Genomic DNA, 6,816 nt, shown 5'->3' on the forward strand with positions numbered 1-6,816 from the left:
AGATGCCATGCATATTTCATGTTTTGTCTTTTGAATATTATGTCAGCTCTTATAAATTTCAGCATCCATTTATGATATTTCAAAATATATAATAGCCCTGCTTGATTTCTCATAAGTCAGTCCTGTTAGTCTATGAATCTGTCTTGCATGGAAATACCAAGATGCTTATATACAAATGAACATTCTTTTTTACAACTGCTGAGCTTTCAGACTGAATTTGCATGATAATGTCTATAGAATTTCATTTATCCTTCCTGGCCAGTGCATCGGTTTACGTTGTGTAATGATAATGAGCACCACATCTTCAAGGGAATTTGCTGAAGAAAATATCAATGTATGTCAGGATTGAGGGGTTTGTTTTCTTTCAATCATTTCAGAAAGATGGTTATAAGTGCCCTTTAGAGGTTACTCTTGAAGGCATATTTTGTGTGAAATTTAGCTCATCAGCTTCAATCTTTTCTTAGATCCGCCATCAGGCTGTTGGGTTAACACATTGCACACCACTAGTTTTATTGCTAGCTTTACCCAGTGGTCAGATAAGTTTCTGTTGAACGAGTACAAAAAACATTTTACAAAGTATCATACCTTAAAAAGATATTAGCTTGTAAGAACATGTAATAAATAACTTCAAAATGCAATGGGTATTTAATTTTAAGGCATGCCTTTAAAATGTATGTAAAACACTGTGTAATATGAAAACACGAGAATGCTCATGATCCACCTGCAATGTGTTAAGTGAATTCCTCTAAATGGCTGGGCTTTACTAGCAGGTGCAAAGTGGTACTCGGGAAGCAGTCAGGGCTCCAGTTCTCACGGAGGTGGCATCCTTCTATTTCATGGCTGTAGCCCACAGCAGAACCCTGACCAGCTGTCTGAAATGTGGGCAGCCTCTAACAAGGGAAACTGGTCAGCACTGTGACTAGGTCTCTACAAATTGTTTTTTTAGGAGGGAAAACCCCACTCAGGACATATTTATCACTGCAAACATTATTAAGGAAGATGGAAGACCAAGATCCTAGTATCTTAAGATAATATTTGTAGAATTCTACCTTAGTATCAGTTTGTGTCTAGGGGGAGGGGTGGTCTTGAACTTCTGGTTTGAGTCTGCTGTCATGTAAGTCTAGTTAAAGCAGTCTATGTTTTAAACAAGAGGGCAGTGGAGGCATAGGGACCCAAAGTGACTCTTAAAAAAAACAAAAACACCCTAATATGCACCTAATCAAAGAAGCAGTGATATAAAGACTACTTGCCATCAAATCATAGTTTTAAGCTAGAAGGAACCACAAAGATCAGCTGTCCTTATGAACCCAAAGGGATGAGTGGCTTGATTCCAAGTCTCAGAGGTGGAAATGACCCAGGACTTAAACCCAGATCTCTTTCCTCTGGTCCAGCGCCCTTTCTGTTAGGCCCCACAGCTTTCCCCCAATGGTTTGACTTTCTCTTTGTGCTCCATTGAAATAAGTTCTGATCCACAAATTGAAAGTGTACGTCTATCATGTTTCCCCAGAATTTTCCTTTAATTATCTTTAAATAGCCCATCAATGATGTGGGATAATCATCATTCATGGGCATTTGCACCCTCCATCCAAAATAGCTGACATTTACTGAGTGCTGGCTGTGAGGGGGAGGCCCTGTTCTAAGAGCTTATTTGGGGCCACCTCCCTTAATCTTCACAAAAGCCAAAACCACAGGCACTGGTATCATCGCTGGCTTATAAGTCAAGAAGTTTTGGCAAAGTCTGTAGTCTGACCAGAATCCATCTGCACTGCCTGTGGCACGAAACCATAGCATATACACTTGCCTCATCAGGAGCTGCACAGATTCATATAGGCCAGTGACGGCGAACCTATGAACTCATTTTTTTGGTTGATTTTTCTTTGTTAAATGGCATTTAAATATATAAAATAAATATCAAAAATATAAGTCTTTGTTTTACTATGGTTGCAAATATCAAAAAATTTCTATATGTGACACGGCACCAGAGTGAAGTTAGGGTTTTTCAAAATGCTGGCATGTTGAGCTCAAAAGGTTCGCCATCACTGGTATAGGCTAAGCCTGTCCATTGTGTGGCCAGGCACTACGCCCTTACTCTCTTTCAAGGGCCATTGAAAGTGTTGCTCTGAGCCTGTCACCTCCTTGCTGCCACATGGAAACTGAGATTTTCCCAAAGCACAATTGCTAATGACCACCAGATTAGAATGCCTTCCCCTTTAAGAAGGATCTCGTTACCTGTGGATTTAAAGTGACATGAATGTGTGGTCAGCTGTCCTCTAAACCCCTGTGCCACTATCAATGTGCCTATAATAGTCAGATTATTCCCAGTCAGATACCAGTGCCCTTGTAGTGCTAAAGTGTAAAAAAACCTCAAGAATCTGAAGAATGTCTGGAACTTCCAGGAGAATTTATCCGCTTCACAACTATTTCTATCCAGATTTCTCTAGAGGTAAATGAATTTCACAAAAGAATTCTATGATCACCTCAACAGGTGCGTTGCTTGGACATTAGGAAGGTTTTGTATTTGTGGATGTGTTTGTTTGTTAGAGTCTGAACGGGAGGAAGCCTGGGGGCAGTGGGAGCAGGTGGCTGTGTGGTGGTTGCTCAGGCAGGTTGCCTGTCTGTACATGCAGGTGATCTGCAGGGTGGGAAAGTAGCCGAAGGCTACGTGGTGGAGGCGGCTTCCGACCTCACAGGGGTTGGAATAAAGCAAGGCTTCCCGCGGGGTGAGTGGCTGTCACGGGGACAGAAACCCCTGAGCTCGGAGGATATGTTAGAGTGCGTTGTAGTTTAGGTTCACACAGACAGCCCTGCGGTTCACAGAGGCTGATAAATGCTTTAATTTCCCCCAAATTACTTCTGTTTATTAATTCCTAAATCAAACTCCGATTTGTGTGCTTTGGTTCCCAGGCTGACAATGTATGCTTTGAGACCCATTCAAGTAAATTATCTTGTACCACCCACACTCCTGGAAAATTAATAGAATCTCATGGATAAATGTTTTGCCTCCATTCCATTTAGTCTTCAGCCTGCTTGTTGGTGCTCTTTTGTGGCCAACTCTTCATAGAAACTCCCCATCAGTCCGCAGATGCTTAAGTGCTTTCTCTTCCTCCCTTCTCCCATGAACCCAGAATTTCTGAGGAAAATTCAACAACTGGAGGGGACTGAAGGCTCCAAAACGATGCACTCTCAGGTGACCACCTTCTGACATCTAAGTCTGTGATAGTCTTTGTGAAGTGGTTTAGATTAGTGCTCAGTAGAAGTAGCCCACCCTGAGGAAAGGTTAATGACTATGTTCCTGAGGCTACTTCTCAAATTTAACAATGTTTCTCAAATTTAGCAAGACACTAGAGTAGCTTCCAAATCCTACTTTTATGTGCATATTTGGAGAGTGGGGGAGGGAATGAATGAATGAGGGAAGTCTCTTTCTGTAGCAATTAGCATAGGACCCTCCTTTCTAGAAAAGACCCACCTTTTTAAAATTGGTTTTTATAAACTCACTTCTGTTAGAGCAGTGGCTCTCAACCTTGGCTGCATATTAGAATCACCTGGGAATCTTTTTAAAATCCTGATTTCTGGGCCTCATCCTCCGGAAATTCTGTTTCTTTGTTATGGGGTGGAGCCACAACATTAGTAACAAAGAAACAATTTCTGGAGGATGAGGCCCAGAAATCAGGATTTTAAAAAGATTCCCAGGTGATTCTAATGTGCAGCCAAGGTTGAGAACCACTGCCTTAAGGGGCCTGTAGGATGTGCTGGTGCTCAGATTGAGAGTCCAGGTGAGCTGCATTGCTTGAGGCAATGGTGGAAGAAGGGAGAGAGGTGGAAGCCAGGCACAGTGCAGAGAAAAGGAGTTGGGCAAGGAGAAGTGCCTGGATTCTACAATTACTTTTTGTAAGAAAAAACTCTAAATCGATATGAAAGGATAGCTTACTGTACCTTCATGTTATCACCACTGGGCTTCAACAACTATCTACATTGCCTATCTAAACTCCAACTTTCTCCCTTTTCCCTCCTCCCCCACTTGTTAAAATAAATCTCAAGCTTCACAGTTTATCCATAAATATTTCAGTATGTGTTTCTAAAATATAGGACTTTTTGGACAAAATCCCAGTATTATTGTTGTGGCAGAATGCATGGGAGGAAAGTTTAAACTTTATTTCGCAGATCTGCTAGTCCAGGGCAATTCCGGTTCCTAATACTGCACTGAACTCTTGGGGAGGCTCTGGCCTCTGTATCTCCTCCTGTGGTGGGCCCCTGAGGGTCCCTGCAGCTCCGCCCAGGTCAGCTGTGGTGGGGCCCTGGGGTTAGGCTCTGCAGCTCCGCCCCTGTCAGTCCGAGTGGGGAAGTAAGACTGCAGTTTTAACCAGATACTGAACTCTCCACCTCCACCCCCCCACCCCCCGCCATTTTCCTTTTCATTATGATCAACAAAGAAAGCTCCCAGCAACTCCTCAATATCCTCAAATATAAGTGTTCAGATGGACTCGTGAATGCAACTATTTTATTGTATAACATAAAGAAAGTAAGTGCATAAATAAGAAATATACAGCTTGATGAATTCTCACAAATGAATGTATCTTTGTACCTAGGACCTCAATGGGAAAGCAGAATATCAGCAATACCTGAGCCCACCGCCCCCTCCCTCCAGGGACCGTCCCACCCAAAGGTAAGCACTATCCTTTTTGAGTTTTATGAGTGAAATCATACAGTATATGCACTTTCTGTGTTTGGCTCAAAGTATGTTTATAAGATTGAAATTTTTAAAGTGTATTTGAGAAAGTTTGGTGTGCACTTTGAGAAGGACTTGTATTTGGCTTCTAATGGATAGAATGTCTACACATGTCTGTTAGGTCCATTTGGTTTAATGTGTGATTCACGTCCATTGTTTGCCTGCTGGTTTTCTGTCTGGGTGATCTATCCGTTGCTGAAAGTGGGTGTTGAGTACTATTGTATTGTTGCTCAGTACTCTCTTCAGATCTGTTAGTATTTGCTTAATATATTTAGGGGCTCCAATGGTGGGTGTGTATATATTTATGATGTTATATTTTCTCGATGAATTGACCCCTTTGACTGTATATAAATGAACTTCTTTGTCTCTTGCTACTGTTTTTGGCTTGAAGTCTATTTTGTATGATAATAAGTATACCCACCTCCACTTTCAGTTTCTACTTGGATGAAGTATTTTGTTCCATCACTTCAGTTTGAGCCTGTGTGTGTGTTTTTAAAGCTGAAGTGAGCCTGTTGTAGGTAGCACATACCTGGGTCCTGTGTATTTAGCCATCCAGCCACTATGTGCCCTTTGGTTGGTGAATTCAGTCCATTTACATTTAGAGTTCTTATTGATATGTAGGAACTTACCAATGCCATCTTGTTTTTTTCTGGTTGTTTTATATTCCCATTGTTCCTTTTCCTCTCCTTTCCTGCCTACCTTTGTAAATTGATTTTCCATGGTGTATGCTCTGTTTCCCCTTTCTTTATCTTTTGTGCATCTCCTCGAATTTTTTGCTTTGTGGTTACAATAAGGCTTATCTAAAGCATCTCAAAGTGTATTGGAAACAAGAGCCACGCATTGCACTTGACTAATATACTCTTAAATTGTTTTTCATTGGTTTCTTCTTCTTTTTTTCCTTTCTTAAATTTTCCATCTGGTTGTTGAAACTGCGACATTTGCTTCATACAATTTTTTTTACATGCTGGAATTTGTTTATTCCTTCCCTGGTGTAGATTTTATTTCTGTTTACCTATATTTCATACAAACTGCGAGTTAAAACCAGAGGCTTGATCAGAATCAGGTTTGACCTTTTAGCAAGAATGTAAAGAGTTTTCAAAGCAGTTATATTTCCTGTCTCTTAAAAGATCATCAATAAACTTTACATCATTCTTTAATTCAGGTGAGCAGAAGGATCCTTGACTTGTAGGAGCTTAGAGAGCAGGATGCAAATAGAGCTGATATCAGGAACAGAAGTATATATAAGAAAAAATGATTGAAGATACACATCAAAATGTTAATAGTAAAGATGTGTTAAAGTGATTATGTGTCATCAAGAGTATTCTTTTATGTGATTGTATTTTATGGTGGAAACATTAAAAAGCAATAAGAATTGTCATGCTTAAGAAGTTTCTCCGGCTTGCTTCTCCCTGGCAGCCACAGTCCATGGTGGGAGAGAGGGCACAGGCATCCTGTCCTGCCCAGGAGACCACCCAGCTCACATTCACTGTGTTTCCAATGCAGCCTTCTGATCGCCGTTTAGTTTCTCAGGTTGACTGTCTGGTGGGAAGAGGACACAGCATTCTATTCCACATGATTGATTATTTCTAGCAATCTGATACGTTTGTCTTAGTGGAATGTATGACCAGTTTCCTAGGATCTAACCTCCTTGGGTGAACTGATAAAAGCAATTTTATGAGCCTCTGCCGCTGAGCACCAGACTCTGAGCTGGGGGTCTGCAGCACAGTGCCGAAAGGCCAGGAGCTTTCTTCCAAAAGAAACCTGGTCTAAGGAAGCTGCTGGCCTAAGTAAGGAAGGTTAAATAATAAATGCTTACATTTTGGTTCACTGTGGGGCTTTTTTCCTCATAGGGAATCGTTGTTTTGGGAATAAATCAAGGTATTCTGTAGGTAAGAGTCCTTACCAATATCACTTAGGGGGTTGATGCATGGATATATACTAGGACTAATAGGCAAATTGTAAAAAACAAACAAACAAACAAAAAACTTTATTTGCATGCATATTTTCTTTCAAAGGCATAGATTTCCTCAGATTTCCAAGGCAGTCCCTGATCAAAAAGATTAAGAACATAGAACTTTTGGTCATTCTTA

This window comes from Myotis brandtii, unplaced genomic scaffold, assembly GCF_000412655.1.
Source record: "Myotis brandtii unplaced genomic scaffold, ASM41265v1 scaffold48, whole genome shotgun sequence".
Classification (NCBI taxonomy): domain Eukaryota; kingdom Metazoa; phylum Chordata; class Mammalia; order Chiroptera; family Vespertilionidae; genus Myotis; species Myotis brandtii.